This window comes from Thermobia domestica, chromosome 3 (genome assembly GCF_964235325.1).
Source record: "Thermobia domestica chromosome 3, izTheDome1.hap1.1, whole genome shotgun sequence".
Lineage (NCBI taxonomy): Eukaryota > Metazoa > Arthropoda > Insecta > Zygentoma > Lepismatidae > Thermobia > Thermobia domestica.
The window spans coordinates 74,762,198-74,779,044 of NC_137456.1; the positions used below are offsets into that span (position 1 = coordinate 74,762,198).

Genomic DNA, 16,847 nt, shown 5'->3' on the forward strand with positions numbered 1-16,847 from the left:
TTTGCGAGATTACTCGAAACTATGCGAAAGGGTAAATGAGGCGGATTTTGATACTAGGCGCCTCATTTATCCTCCCCTTTTATGCATACATTCTGATCCCCTCCACCTGCTCCCATCAAAGACGAAAATTGAAAAAAAAGGTAAAGAAGTGGGTGAAACAAATAAAGAGCAACGCCTTCGACGTTGCCTTTGTCAATATAAGCGAAATAAATAAATGACGAAGAGCAATAAGTGAAATAAATAACAAAGAGTAAAGCTTTCGGTGTTATTTAATGGCGCCGATCCTGGGGGGCCGAGGGGGCCCGGCCTCCCTAAGCTCATGTGCCCCCCTATTGTATTTATGAATATACAATATTTGGCATAATTTGAGTGCAATTTGTTTTAAAATCTTCACATATATATACCTTCTGCATCTGAATGCACCCCCCAAATTTACAGAGAAATCGGCGCCCTTGGTGTTATCCCTGTCGATATGAGTAAAATAAATTATTAACGTCCTCGCAGCTGCCCGTATTGATTTCCGGGCCAGCTGACATGTTCCTTCTTGCCTATGTTTGGACTTAAAATATTATCGGAAATGTCACCGAACAGCTTAGCAATCCCGAAAACTGTGGATTCGACACGAATATAGTCAGTTTGGACATGTTATTCTTCACCCTTCTATGGGTATGGGGGCTAAACTTTAACGACGACAAGAGTAACATTATTCATCTCAGTTACCCCCAAAACTATGGATTTGACACTCGTATCCGTCGGTAGCTTCCTCGTGGTTAGGACCATATGGTTATTGTACTCGCCATTGCCGCACTTGCCGCTGGTTCTTTTTTAGGCGGGAGCTAATATGGTTCGGATCACTCGTAATGCTGTAGGTTCACGTCTCAAATAGCCCTGCTGATAGAAGGGACGCTCTACTCTAATCCACCGCCACTAATATCCATCGCCGTGGTATTTATCGTCTCCTTTTATTAATATATTTGACCCCTTCAAAGTCCTCTCAGTAGTCATATTCGACAGTTGCAGTTAAATTACTGTCATCTATGTGACAATACAATATAATTCTTCAAGCCTGTACATCACTGACCAATTACTTTTGGGAAAGCCAGTCTCCTTTATGGCCAATTAGCAATGGGGAAACTTGTGTGAATACCTATTAGCGCAACGCAATGGCACCGGAGCCGTTGCTTATCTGGGTTTAATCAATGTATTGTAAAAGAACTTAGAATGATATTACGATGTATGAAATAATTAGCAAGAGAAGGGAGAATTATGATAACGGAATGAAACGTTCTAAATGTCATCCGATAGGTTCTTTATGGCCTACTCAAAACTACTATTAATTTCCACTTTATTCAGTTCCTTTCCAAAGTTATATGGAATGTTCTGCTGTGCCTTATTTTCTATATTTCTTCAAAACTAAGGAACTTTTAACAATGCCAAGTACTGGACAACATTTCGCGAAGAATGCGCCTTTGTTTGGTGTACAAAGTAAACCAAAAGCAGTTGGAAATAAATTTGTATTTCACATTTTGAGTCTTGTAAACCAATGTTCGACTTGCTTCTCTGTTTTCCATTCACTGTCAGTAATACGAGATCAAAGAATTACTTTCTTCTTTTATCTCCTCGGAAATGTGACGAATCTTTTTTATATCTTCCACGCTTGGATTTGTCTTCCAACGGGTAATTCTGATGTGCAGAGCTCGGCAAGACGATGTTAAGAGGTCTCATCACTGCGAAATTAATATACCGCTAATTTTATAGTAATTATGTGATATCTTCAAATAGATAAAAGATAATCGAAAACTGGAACAAGAGCTCCTTAGACAATATTATTTTGCGTGAGATACCGTTATCATGACTCATTTATCTGCTTTCGATTTCCAGCCATTTAGAAAATCAGTATTTATTTTCGCGTTTCTAAACGGCTGGAAACGGAAAGCCACTAGGTCACTTGTGATAACGGTACCTCATGCAAAATAATATTGTCTAGGGCGCTCTTGTTCCACATTTCGATTATCTTTTATCTATTTGAAGATATCACATAATTACTGTAAATTTAGCAGTATTTTAATTTCGCAGTGATAGGGACTCTTAAGCTTTCTAGGCTGAGCTCAGTTTTCTGCCATGATTAAGTGTGACAAGTAAAATATATCAGTTATAACATTGCTTGTTCTGAAGCCTTCGATCAGTATATAGCGATATTTGGTCTATTTTGGCGATACCTTAGTGTGGAAGAAATATGAAAAATATAACAAACTGGAAGATTATTTATAATTTTGGAATGAAATCGACAAGATGAAATTAAGAATTCTGAGTAAGCCATAAACAGACACCTAGAACGTTTCATTACGTTGTCTAATTCCCCCTATCCTTCCTGGTATATTTTACATGCTTAAACAAAGGAAATACCAGATACTCCACACCATTTTATGTACACAAGTAACTAATTACATGTTTTCAATCTGCAAAGGGTTAAAAGAGAAACTTGAACTTAAGAGCACTCACACATCTCGTAATTAAAGGACTTTCTTTTCACCATTTCCTTTTAAATTTTCTTAAATTTACAATTTTAATTAGTAGCCTTGACTGGCACCAAGACCTTAGCATGCCAAATATTTTAAAGAGGACGCCGGTTATCAAGCGTCTTTTTCACGAACTAGGACAGGAGAAGGAAACGGTCATGGCCCCTAAAACGTACAACGTAATTGTTTAACCAGATGGATTCACTTAAAAAATAAAGAACAAAGACAACACTAACGTACTAGAGAATCGAATCTAGTTGACGTCTGGAACGCTTAACTTACAATACAAACAGGGGTACTCCGGCTAACGTGTGTTTTTCCAAAGTAGAAAATTAGTGCAAAATAGTATTTTTTAAAGTAAGTTTTCTTGCGCTATCAGCCAGGTTTAAATATTGAGACGTTTCGAATGCAGACATTGTAGCACGAGAAAACTTATTAGAATCATGTCACCAGAAGGTTTAGTGGTAAAGCGCTTATCTCTGGTATGTGGGGTCCCTAGTTCGATCCCCGACCAGGTAAGTTTCTGATGGACAACATCGTGTCAGGGGTTTTCTCGGGACACTCCCGTTTCCTTCCAGATTGTCACTCCCCCAATGATTCCATTATCATACACTTCCCTTAATCATCGTCTCCAATAGCCCAAAGCATAATATGGGATGTTCAACTGCAAGATTTCATTTCATTTTTTTCAGCCAATATCTTAACCTCTTTCTAACTACATTTAAAATTGTTTTATCCTCCCCATTATTTCTAACACCTCGTTCATTTTCTGTTCGTCTCACCTAATTCTTTCAACTCTTCTCTACACTCACATTTCGAAAGTACAGTATCTTTCCATTCACTTTTGCGTAACGTTCATGTTTCTGTGGTGTGTTTGATGTTTCGTGTTCCCGCCATTTCCAGAAAATTCCATTTTAGTACCACTGTTAAGGGGGCCAAACAGCGCCATCGATCCCCGAGGAACCCCAGTTCCCACAGGTGTTATCCACCACAAACGCCAAATTACACACATTGCACAAACCAAGTTAAACGAGGTACCCCACGCACGAGTACAGTGCTCTATCAGTGAGTCACCGTGGCCTCTCTCTTACTAGTAATGCCACATTCTAAAAAATTACTAAATCTTGAGTGCGGGAGTTAATGGGAGGTTGGGATATGAACCCTCGAAACTACACTTTTCGTGTAAACTGTGGACAAAATCGAAATGGTTATTTTCAAGACATTATTGCTGACTAATGGAAAAATTAAATTACTGTGAATATTTTAACGTTATCTTCACGTAGAATTTCTTTACTGAAAAGAATTATCTTCACCTCTAACACGAAATTTTGCCCATTTACATATCCAGAAAATTCTAATACTCCAGGTTGCACTGCATGGGGAGAAATAGCATCAAATATATATATATATATATATATATATATATATATATATATATATATATATATATATATATATATATATATATATATATATATATATATATATATATATATATATGTTTGCTAAAGTGAAAAAATACTCTTCCAATCAACACATTAAAAATATAATAAATATAGTAATGTTGAAAAATATTTTTCGGATGCTATCTTCAGGAAATGGCGCTAAAATTTAATAAAAATCACACAAAATAATTTGAGGTATCAAATTAAGGGACTTGAATGTTGAAAGCGAATGTGGTGGTATTTTTTTCTTTTTTTGAATCTCATTTTTTTAAAACTATTTATTGCAAAGTATACTGAAGTAGCTTATGTGGATTGCGGCAACTAGTCACATTAAATTTACAAAAAGTTCTGGTATTTTAATCCAATATACTTCGTGTCAAAAAGAGGTTAAGTTCCGAAAGAGCAGAAAAAAGAAAAGTTATCTATACAACCAAATTCTTCAGCCAAGGTAAGTTATGATATCGATTCTACTAACTTCTTATTACCATTATTATTATTTAGAAAACTACCTATGTAATAAATACGCTACTTCACATTACAAAATTAATGACATATTTCCATTTCTGACAATTTATATCAGAACTAGTTATATTTAACTCATAAACACACCCTTTCCCGCTCTATATACATACACACACACCAAATCACATGCAAAACGAAACGTTTTTTTGTGTCTCTACACATATAATTGTACACTGTTTATTATTTTAAAAAAATGAAACATGTTTGTGGGAATGTTGTACTTTTCCATACAAATGTTTTCTTTTCTGTCTTGGAGACAGGTGTTAACGAATTATAGCTGCCCTACTTAGTACAAACAAAGCCTAGTTTAGCAGTCTAATAAATTTATCTTAGAACTTAAACAGGCCTAACTCTCTTGTTGAGAAATATGTAACTTTTTTTTCAATAGTATTGCCAAACTGATATCCTATATATCTTAGTGAAATGGTACTATAGTGCTGCCAAAATGTCTTGATCCATGGCAAAAATGCGAAGTAAAGCTCACACCCACGCGTTTAGCCAATAAGGGTTCAGTTGTTGCTAAGCGAGAGAGGATGACGAAAGGGACTAGAATTCCTTCAGTCGATAGCAGCGCTTCGAACGGACGACTAGGTGACAAGTCAAAGTGGTATATCTATAGTATCTAATGGGACAAAAACGAATAAGCTTGAACATGTTGCCATGAGAATTTTAGTTTTAGTTCTTTACACAATCGAAACTTTAAGAGGCGTGAACGTATAACTCAATGTCAGACCGAACCGCACGAACTGTCATTGGGGATTGAACCCGGATCTCTTGCACACATTATTTTTAATAACATGGATAATTTTTTGTTTCAATATCGTTCAAATAGCTGCACTACCAGTATGTTCTACAAAAATAAAATAAAATAAAATAAAATAAAATAAAAAATAAAATAAATAAATAAATAAATAAAATTAAGTAATGCAGTAACAAATAAGATCGAAAGTGATAGACGCTTGAAATAATGCGAAAAATAACGGGCACAAAAATTGTCTTTACGCTGGAACTAGTGAATAAATGAAACATTGTTCTTCCTTTATAATAGTCGAGTAGGCTAAAATATTGTTAAGTTTATTCTTATTTACTTATTTCATCGATCCAATGCCAAAATCGCGAATGTGCTAAATTTGACTTTTGAGTTATAAGCATTTTAATAATTAACATACTCCGAAAAATCCGTATATAGACTTAGGTACATGTTTTAGGAATTAACGATAACTTCTAATATACTCATATTTCACAAATTGCACTTTGGTATTGGAATCTGTGTGCCTCAAATAACATGAAACTGCACTTAGGTGAAAATAACAAAATTTTCACATCCGCGGTTTTAGCATTGGACCAATAGTTTTTCAGATATGAAATGTTATTTCATCATGATGATTTCTGTATCTCGGCAGCTGCCCATGCCATATTTTATGAACATTTTTTGGTAATGTATGTAGTATTGCAATGCTTCTTTCCATATTGTGGAGAAAATTTCAAAGATAAATCTGTCTTCCGTGCTCTTTCTACATTGAATACTTTCGCTAAGAGATACAAATACATGGTTATAAAACGATCGAACAGATTCCTCTTATAATATTGCAATAAACTTTGAACTTTGGAATATCTTGTGATCTATATTTGTATCAAACAGAATTTAACATAAAAGGTCTTTTTGTATATCATAGATTTTTCTTCAAATGATCTGGATTCCCACGTTAGAAAAGTCCAAGTACACAACACAAAAATGATAATTATGAAAGAGGTCATGTGTCACAAAATTGGATATATATTAGGTTTACGAGAAATAGATAAATTTAGTCTACATACTGTATTACAGAAAGAGAAGCAGAATGCTATATAAAGTAATAATAAGCGATACATTTCTAGTAACAAGCAAGCAAGCGTCATTATAACGTAGATGCATCGATATAAGTAAAATATGATCGATCATCTGACAGTTCTAGGTTTCAATATGTCTAGTGAGATTTTGATATGGTTAAAAGACAAAAGAATACACAAAAGTGTGTCTGCTAGCAAGTACACTCATGTCTAAAATTATTGTCGCATGTCTATAAATATGTTGTTGTGTGAATATAATTTGATAACGAATTCGCTCGGTATTTCTTATAATGTTAGTGTGTGTATAACTGGCAGAGACACGTATGTGGCAAATTTCATGTCAAAAGAGCAGTAAATAAGAACAATAAAACGAAAATAAAACTTTCTTGTCCATTTAGCAATATTTTGTTTTACTCATTCTAATTTTCGAATTTATAATTCTTTTCCTATGAAACTTACCACAACTATACATTTCAGTATCAAAATACACATAGTTATTATACACATAGTATCAGTATTAAAATTACCCTGCAAAATCATTATTAAATTATATTCTTATAAGAAGACAGCTATAGATATGCGACAGTCATTTTGGGCATGAGTGTACAAACCTCCTCTATTCTAAGAAGGGGACTGAGTATCTTGTAGCAATTACTGGTTGAAGAAAAATGTAGTAAAAGTAGTAACTCAACTCAAATTCAACTCCGATGGCATTGGTTTTTAATTGTGTGTTTCACGTGAACTAAATGTAATGGATATGTTCGCATTTTGACCCATATTTACATGTTACTGAGAATAAAGATAAGCTTCGGATAAATAATGTTCTATCATTGTAATATTAACAAGTATGATAATTTTCCAGGTATGTTCAGTAAAAATAGAAAATTCCATTTATATTAGTCGAATCCCAATAATGCTGAGCTAGAAGCTGGAAACGTTTTCCTATTCTATTTTTAACAAACTACATAACACGAGTGATACATTTGTTATGGAGTATGATGATGACTGATCATTGTTATTATCGGTCATTATTTTAATATCAACTCTACCCTTGATGTTAGGCGTCACTGTTAATTTATCAACGATTTTTCCAAGTAATTAGTCATAATTTTACTAAAGAAATTGTGGGTTTTCTCGGGGTTCTCCTGTTTCCTCCCACTTCATTCCACCATTTCACTCATCTCTCATCCTCACCGTCTCCTTTAGCCTAACCGGCATAACCGTGGGACGTAAAACTTAAAGATTTCATTTCATTTTTACTAAAGAAAGTTTCCACAGAATTATAACAGAAAACAGTTAATATTTAAGGTGGTTTGGTGTGGGAGACCCGGGTTCGATTCCCGGCGGGAGCTCATGTGGTTCGGATTCTACGTTAATCAGTAGGTCCACGTTCTCATATAGCCTCGCTGCTGCATGGAACGCTAAACTAAAAATTTAACTCATTCTATTCATAACGATATTAATAGTTATTATCGTAGGTATTCTGCCATTATTGGCAGATCACTTGCCACAACTGAGAAGATTCTATACTTCACAGTTTTCAGATAACCTAATCGTTTTTCATATATAACGATAACAAGGGAAACTGTTTATATTATCCATCCTCATATTCAACATATCTATCGACAACACACTGTTTGCTTCGGATTTTTACAAGATTGTTGGATAAATCTTCTTTAGAATTTCTTCAGATCTAACAAGTATGAATCAAAGGATTAATGATTGATATGTTGAGTAAGTATAATGTAACATTCTGAATAAATTGTTCTTTCTTTTATATTAATGGTTACAAATGAATTACGGATTTTCAGAACAAATATAACGACTAACTGACAAAAGTGCTGTCACTCAATTACTGTAAAACTGTAATTCAACCTTTACAATAGGAAAATGGTTGATATTATTAAATTAACGATCGCCAACATCAGTAACAATTAACCATTGATTATTTCAATATCAAAATGTATTCATAGCTTCTTATTTTGCTGAATGCTAGCTTCAAAACAATGGCATGGCAATACGTTTGCCAATAGGGTTGCTTTCCTTGAAGTTTAATGTCTCTTTTCAGCAATGAGAATACATATGAAGTAAGGGGAAAAACAAGGAATGTCACAAAACTGCATTTTCGAGAAAACAGCGTTTTAATACTGAAAACCGAAAGAATAGTGTTATGAAATCTTTTGCCACTTTTTACATGAACATTTCTACATCTACGCATGTATGGCATAGACAGTCAAATAATGCCAAGATTCACAACAGATAGGACAAAGCACCCGAAAAAGCACATACATGGACATTCCTTGTTTTTCCCCCGTACCCTTCATATGAGAAGTGAACTTCCTGCAGCTTTACGTGGGTTGCAAGAGTTTCCCATGGTAATTGAACTCGGCCACTATGCTTAATGCGTGTGTACTCAAACATGTATGAAGGAATTATCTACATATGCCAATGAGTATTTGCAGTTTTAGTGTTTCTATTGAAACAAACATAGAACTTTACAATGGAAAAACTACACGTGGAAAACCTTGGTCGAATATTCATAATAATTAGTTGCTATTATTTCTTTGCGCCTCTTTGTAGCCTAGTGGCTAACACGCATGGTATTAGATACGATTCCAGGTGAGAGTGCTCGACTCTGATAAAAAGCCCGAGTAGTAATTCAAATCCCCTTATAGACGTAAGACACGCTTGATACAGCATTGTAAGGGCTGTTATTCTCTAATCAATGAATCAACTAAAGCACGCCTTTAATAAGCAAGCCTATATTATGTGGATCTCCAAGATCTTCAGATAAAAAACCGGGGCCACTATGAAAATTTACAGTAGAGTCAGTCATGCATTTCTTTTTTTTTACTGAAATATTAAATTAATTAAATTATGATAGGTCATCACCAAAAGTAAGTGACAGAGTTAGATTTTTTTAAAAGAAAAATATATCGTACGAACGATATTAACTTGTTTTGAAGACATTTGGAGTTTAGAACAATTTTGGGGGAACAAATTGTGTAAATCCTGGACCGTTTTGGATAAAACGGGGCGTCTGGAACGTACTGATTACATTCTGTCTAATGTTTTTGTTGAACATATTGTTTCTACCATCCCATTTTCAATGAAAATATTTTTGGTACAAAAGATCCAATATATTTCAATAAAATTTTCTTGTGCGCCTTATAAATGTGGAGCACTACATATAGTGTAGCCAAACCCAAACTATCACTTAACTCAGTATGATGTGCTAATTCCGTAGAAAATACGAAAACTCGATTTAGGGGCCGTTCAAAACTTTTGTGGCCTCTGAACCAAAAACTAATTATTGGCCAAGATCGCAATCTTTTGATCCATTTTTTGATCATTCTTAAAATCCTTGTTTTTAATGTTATTTCCTGTTCCTATTCTGTCCGAAGAATTGCTTGTTGACTCTTGAAGTAGACAAATGAAGAACAATAGCTAAGTAAATGGTAATAATAATAATAATCCACTTACATACCAGAAAAAAATTAATCCTTTTCCGGACTTAAGTATCCGTGTTCCAGTGGCTGGTCAAATACTTATAATTTTATATGTAAACAATCGCACACTTCCACACAACAATAGAAAAACACTTTCTAATAACTTGTCAAAGAAGCACTAAAAAAAACGTACTTGACACTAAATGACAATATTATTTTCTTTTTGAATCACCAGAACGCACAAGTCTCCTCCGTGTTTTGTTATTACTGTTATTATTAATATCCAAAGATAGTGAGTGAAGTGGAGGCGGTGCGAGAGAGCTGTATCAAAACATGTCTTGCTTGAGTGACTGGCCGAAGTTGTCTGGAAGAGGAACTCTCGGACTGGAAGTAGAAAAGAAGGTGAAGCAGCCGACGTCTGGTGAAGTCCTTTCTTTCCTTTCGCAGTGAGTGAGTGGGGCTGCTTTTCCCGCGCTCTCACGCGCCACAACTTTGCTCTTCCGTTTTCCATTGCTTGTTTGTTGTCTAGTGCCCGCAGCGTTGCCAATATATTAAATCATCCGATAAATTTGAGTTCGAGATAAAATATTCTTAACTTTACGATATAAAATCCCAGCAGCTTTACTTTGAAATGCTTATCGTTGCTGATTAATCACAACATGAGTAGACTATTTGTTAATCTGTTTGATGTCTTGATATTACCAATATCATAGAGTAAACCCATACTCCTAACAGGACAGACAATAGATCAAAAGTGGGAAACGGTAGGCCAGACAGCTGCCAACGTTGGCCCTATATTGAACTGGCCACTTTCCCAACAAACTCAATTGTGTTTCGGAATGTTGGGAGTCGAACCTGTTGGCAAATCGTTAATTGGTCAACAAAGCATTTTTCAGCTGTATTTTTGCAAATTATCATTACCCAACCATGCCAATCATTAATTAACCTACTAACGTGCTATTGCACAGCAAAAAGATAATGATGTTCAAACAACTCTATTTGTCTAGCACTGTTAGCGTGTTATTTTAAGACCAAGGCCATCGCCTTCCTAGGGTGTCTGACGTTTAACACTTACACTAAGTACTAACAACATATATTTCCTGTAATACTTTATGAAAATAGGTTTGTGAGAGTATGAAATTTTCAATAATATATACATGAATAGAAGTCCTGCCATCTGTTGTTTCATTGTGTACTGTGCTCCTATACTAGTTCCCTATGTCCTTTACCGAAAGGCACCCTACTGGAGGTACGTACAGCGGCTCGGTTCCAAACCTGAGTAGAGAGAATAGGGTTCGAATTCTACGTCCTTTATAACTTCAGTCTACTACGTAATAATAGGCAAAGGATTAAGAATGTGTTCATGGATTCCTGTGAAAGCAAATTCGGTCAAGATACAATTAACTTAACAGTCTTAACAGTTCTACAGCTTACCAAGGATATATGGTGTATACAAACGAAGTCAAAGAAGGCTAATCCCGTTCAAGTTAGACTTAAATGCACATTTCAACAGCGAGATTTGAACCTTTGTGTAAGTTGAAGGATTGGTTACTCAAAATGAAATGTTAAAACGCCCTACAATTATCCCATTAGCCTAAAGGGGACGAATGATTAAGGCAAGTGGATGATGATGGAATAATTGGTGGAATGATAATGTGGAATAGAACTTAGATACGATGTTGTCCACCATAAAGACTGGGTCGGGGACCGAACCAGGAACCCTATGCGCTAGAGGTAAGCGCTCCATCACTGAGTTGATTTAAACAAATAGAAAGTGAAATTGATATTACTAAAGAATAAAAACAAAAATCACAATTGCAAAATTGGTGGACAACATTTTGTGTTTTCTCGGTGTCCTTCCGTTTCCTCCCACATTGTTTTTCAACCACTTCTTTTATAGTCATTTAGTTTAATTAATCATCCACCTTCTGTAACCAAAAAGATATAAGCATGGGACGTGCAACTAAAAGCTTCAACTCATTTCATTTTACAATAACATAATTTAAGCTCAAACGTGATCCTTAAAAAAAAAAAAATAATTATAGGGTCCTCTTTGCATAACTTACAGGTCATTTTACGTGTTATTTCATGATTACACATGCAATATTTATAGCACTTCTTTTCGAGAACAAACAGAAAAATCCTATTTTTGTTATATTATTAATAATACTTTATTTTCTTTATTACCGCTCAAAAATGTAAATAAGAAGGCAAACATTTTTTTCTGTATATGAATGAACGAACCTAACTCATAACATAACAAAGTACTGTGATTAGTGATCGCTGTTACTAATAATATAAATAAACTTGCTCGTTTGTTTATTTCTTTCAGTGTACCTTCGATTTTGAGTACAGATGAGACGTGGACCTACAGTTTAAGGTGGGATCCAAACCACTGTAATGCGTCCAATGCTCTCCCACCGGCAGTCGAATCAGTAACCACATGAACCAAAAGCGTGCTTGCGCTAGCCCCTTGACTAGCACAGGATATAAATAAACTATTATTACTAGTTCTACTACAATGCTCTAAATTAAAAGTATAGAAAAAGAAGATTCGAAAATTTTCGAGAAAAATTTCTGTGCAGTACCTATTAATGATAATATTTTTTTCAGGGACTGGCAACACTGTCTAATGGTTAGTGACGACTTCGTCTTCTGATACTGATGCTTGTTGCTAGTTGGAAAGTTTGATTCGTTCACAATTTTGTGGTTCCTTCATTTTAATTCAAACCTCGTTGGCTTACGCTTTAGCAGACTGCCGGCCGCTCCTTCTTCTTCAGCCTATAGAAGGATCAGTTACTTTGTGAGAAGGAACCACGTTTCCAGGTCACGAGAACTGCTTGTGCTTTTTCTTTTCTTGTTCTTTCTTCTCTTGTTTCTTCTACTGCATGATGGCCTCTTTTTCTCCTTTGTCTACCTGTTCATTTCGATTCATATTTCTTTCTTTATTCGTGTAATGTTTGTGTACTGTATTTCCCCTCTCTGATTGACAGTCTGATGGTAGTAATTCTTGGTATTGGATGGCCTTCTACAATGGATAAAGGTATTCCGAGGACGTTCTCACCACTGTCAAAACAAGAAGTTCGCTACCACTTCAATCAAAATACAATAAATTGCAATCACAAGCACTCTCTTCTCTCGCTTTCTTTTGTTATTCATTGACCTTTATGACACAAACTCATATTCAAAACTGTGAATAGTTATCTTCTAGTCTCTTAGTATTTCAATAACTTCTATTCTTTTCGATTTCTATGTAGAAGTGTAATGCATGTATAACCAGAATTCATTATCGAAGGGAGCTATTTTTGAAACAAAAAATGTATATCATTGTATGTTTTTAATGACAGAACGCTTTTCTTTCGATTTCACATGTCGTTACAGTTCAGTGACAATTATCCTCTCGACAATTGTTTTGTAAGTTCTCAATAATACAGGATGTCCGTAAAGTCACGCCACTGAAAGGTCATTTTAAAATGAACCTTTTTGGATGTACAAACATGTGTGCGTACATTTCTGTACATTTGTGTAGCGAGGGTCTTTCTTACGATATATATAGATGTAATCACATATTACTTACATAGGTTTAGGATTTAGATTTCTGGGCTCTCGGCATCTATGGCCATTTAGCCCGTCACTTATGAGGGATGACGTTTCTCGGCGAGCACACTATCCGGGGAAAGGGAAGGAAAGAAGCGGCCTGGGACCTATAAGTTAGGTACCATCCCGGTATTTGCCTGGTGTGAATGAGGAAACCCAGGAAAACCTCATTCAGGATGGCTGGCCTAAAAAAAAAAACTTTTTACACTTTTCCGACCGAGTGTCCTCACCGGGAATTGAATCCGGGACTGCTCGCACCGAAGGCGAGAGCGTTAGTGACTACGCTACACGAGGCCACTACCTACATAAAAGCATACATTTATAATGCATAGTAACTTTACGGACACCCTTGTACAAACCAATCTACTACGGACTCCATACCATATTACTCGAGTCTGGTTGTAAAATTAATGACAAACTATGCACTTTGACATCTTATTCCATCTAGAAATATAACATCACAATGTTCTTTCGAAATACGGGACTACAGCTAGTGTAGCCCACGAGAAGAAACGAGACGAAAAATAAGGTTATTTTGTCTCGTTTCGTAAATTTTAACATAATTTCCGTTATGTCTCGGAAATTCTTCCTTGTTTCCTCTCAATTCGATTCTTGGAAAGCTTTTTTTTAAATCTCGTTTTGTAAATTTATGTACAAAGTGTACGTATAAAATGTAATGTAATGTACAAAATGTAATATTTTTTAATTTAATCTCTGAGACCGTCACAAGAGGTCCACGAAGAGTGTGATAAACTTACCACTGTCAGCGCTCTAATTTTCCACAAACCACTACTGATCAGAAGCAGCAATATTTGACTTCAATGATCTCATATGTACAGATTGCTATACGCTGTTTACTTTGTGAGATATGACAACACATTACATACAAAACTACATTAAAAATAGTTTTTCTTAATTTTCCTTAACCGTAAACTTTCACTTCATGTAACCTAAATGAGACGTATATACAGTATGTATTATGTTACAACGAGTACAAAAGTGGAAGGCAGAACCTTGATATGATGGATAGGAGTATGAATATATATATCTACAGTTGTATGTATCTTGTGCTCATGTGTTGAGAAGAGTATTTGTATGCCATGAGTAACAATTAACAAACAAAGAGATGCATGTATGAATATGTTTTAAGACGAATCCCTTTTGAAGATTGATTGGGGACATTGATTTCTTATGTGCATACCATTGGTGTTTCTTGACCCGAGTTTTTATTTTATAGTAAGGAGTTCATTGTCAATGAAGTTGGTGCTAGTGAGTGGGCTGTTGTTAATTTTGCTGTTAAGCTATGACTACTAATAAGCGACAGTCAACTTTCATCAATGTGTATTGAATTTTAAATATCTTCCACAGCAATTACAGCTGACACGTGACCTTATGATTGTCGGATGTGGAGGTGTATCTAAGGCTTACAAATACACAACAAATGTGTTAATCTTGTTCAAAAAGACAATGGCCACCGTATGAGTGGCGGGTTATAGTGCGCCACTTAGGAACCCAGTGATTCTCATTCAAAATTAGAATCCACTTGACCAAGATCCCACTTCATCTCTGGCATGGTGTAATGAGAACATTTGGCGTATCGAGAAGTATGAAGGTAATCTCAAACATCAGGTCTCCAATTTTTCAGAAATACAAAGAAAGAAATTTTTGTTGAGAGTAGCCCTTTTTTTTTTTTTTTTGGTGGGGGATGGTCTAATACTACACGCCACTACGTCTATGTAGTATTGAACGAGTATTATTTTGCACCCGAAAAGACGATAAGTAATTGTAAATTATATATTTTCAGAAAAAGTGCTAGAATTAGATTGTTTTTATAAGCATACCGAACGAAAACCATGGCAGCTATTATGGTGAAACCGATATTGGAATATGCCCTTATATTATTATCTTCCGTGTGACACAAAGAAGATGACAGTACAAAGTGGTAGCATGGCTAATGAGATATAACTTTAAACCATAATTAATTCTTAAATTTTAATTTCTTTCTAACTAAAATATCAATCGATAGATCATAACAAGGTGAAGAAGGTAACATTTTTTAGAGTAAATTTTCATGAGCAGTTTTCGAGAAAAATATAGAAAAACGAATAGCATGTTCTTCGTTGCCAATGTGATGCAGTTGATAGTTTGTATTTTGCGGGAATAAACTTTATTTATTTATTTATTTATTTATTTGTGCAATGTATCTGTTTCTGTTGACGTGCCATCCAATTTGATAATACATTAGATTTTACTGTAACATCAGAATATACAGAACGTAGTCTACATTATTGAGAGTATTGTAGCAGTGTAAGAACTTACAACCTCTTACATCAAAATAATAATAATAATAATAATAATAATAATAATAATAATAATAATAATAATAATAATAATAATAATAATAATAATAATAATAATAATAATAATAATAGGTGTGCAAGTAAATATATTTGGAATGAATTTATATAATTATTCAGTTCTTGTAGAGTACATGGTGTCCATATTCCTAATTCTCAATATTCCCACCACTCTTGCCCCTTAGTTTCTAGTTTTTCTCACAAGTTCTTTTGAACCGATAAGAAAAAGAAACCAATCAACTTACTCATCCTCTAATGATTTTCAATATACTGACTTAACTTAATATATTAGGTAAATGGGTCAGAACGTTTCTTTTGGAAAAATACTCGTACTCTAAATCAGTAATATTCAACTTTTTTCGTGCATCACCAACAATACTTTTCCACTGAAGCGTGTATTCCCAGATTTAAGTGAACCTTAATTCAATTAATTATATATATATATATATATATATATATATATATATATATATAAAAATAAATAATATAATTTCTTACTTATTAAATACCTAGTTTTACTATAAACAGAAGAATCATGCTAGATATTTAATAGAATTTTACGTAGCCCGTAAGAAGTCATCCCGTACTCTAGGTTGAATAAGGCTGCTTTATAATTGACAAAAATTCATTGACTGTCGTTTGTAGAGAGCTAGCCTCGGAAGCAAATGTATCAAATTCGATTCTACCTTATATACTGGGATTTCTAGAGATACTGTATTTCCCCCACGTTTTTATTTTAACAATAACAATTTCTATTTGATATTTTTGTATTCCTCATCATCTTTAATATGCTACGTGACAGAACACACTATAAAGCTATGATAACCTCTCAGTTATATTTAGCAATTGAACTTTCACTCAATTAAATCAATAAATATTATCATCTATTTATAGTGTTGCATCTGTACGGATCTCCTTACAGTTACGTTTGGTTGATTGAATTCCAATGTTGCTTTTCAACATCAAACCTACACCAGAAACCAAAATGCATCTATTACAACTCACTCCCTAGTACATAGGCAACCCAACTTACATGTTGTGCAGCTCAAGTTTTCTAGTTTTACAGAGAGACCTACGTACATGCGGCCGATCGCAGGTGAACTATGGAAAAATTGCTGATGTGAGATA

At 34.6% G+C, this 16,847-nt stretch overlaps 1 protein-coding gene across 2 annotated transcripts in view; it reads right to left on the reverse strand.

The window, feature by feature from the left end:
* The window catches only part of LOC145680521 (uncharacterized), a 229,381-nt gene that overhangs the window by 26,114 nt on the left and 186,420 nt on the right, over positions 1 to 16,847 (reverse strand). Inside the window, exon 1 of one of the 2 annotated variants that reach the window (XM_081751127.1) lies at positions 9,804 to 10,240. The exons of the other annotated variant lie outside the window; for it this stretch is intronic. The gene's annotated coding sequence lies outside the window, so the exon portion shown is untranslated. Of the gene's footprint in view, positions 1 to 9,803; positions 10,241 to 16,847 lie in introns of those variants that run through there. 2 annotated transcript variants of the gene reach the window in all.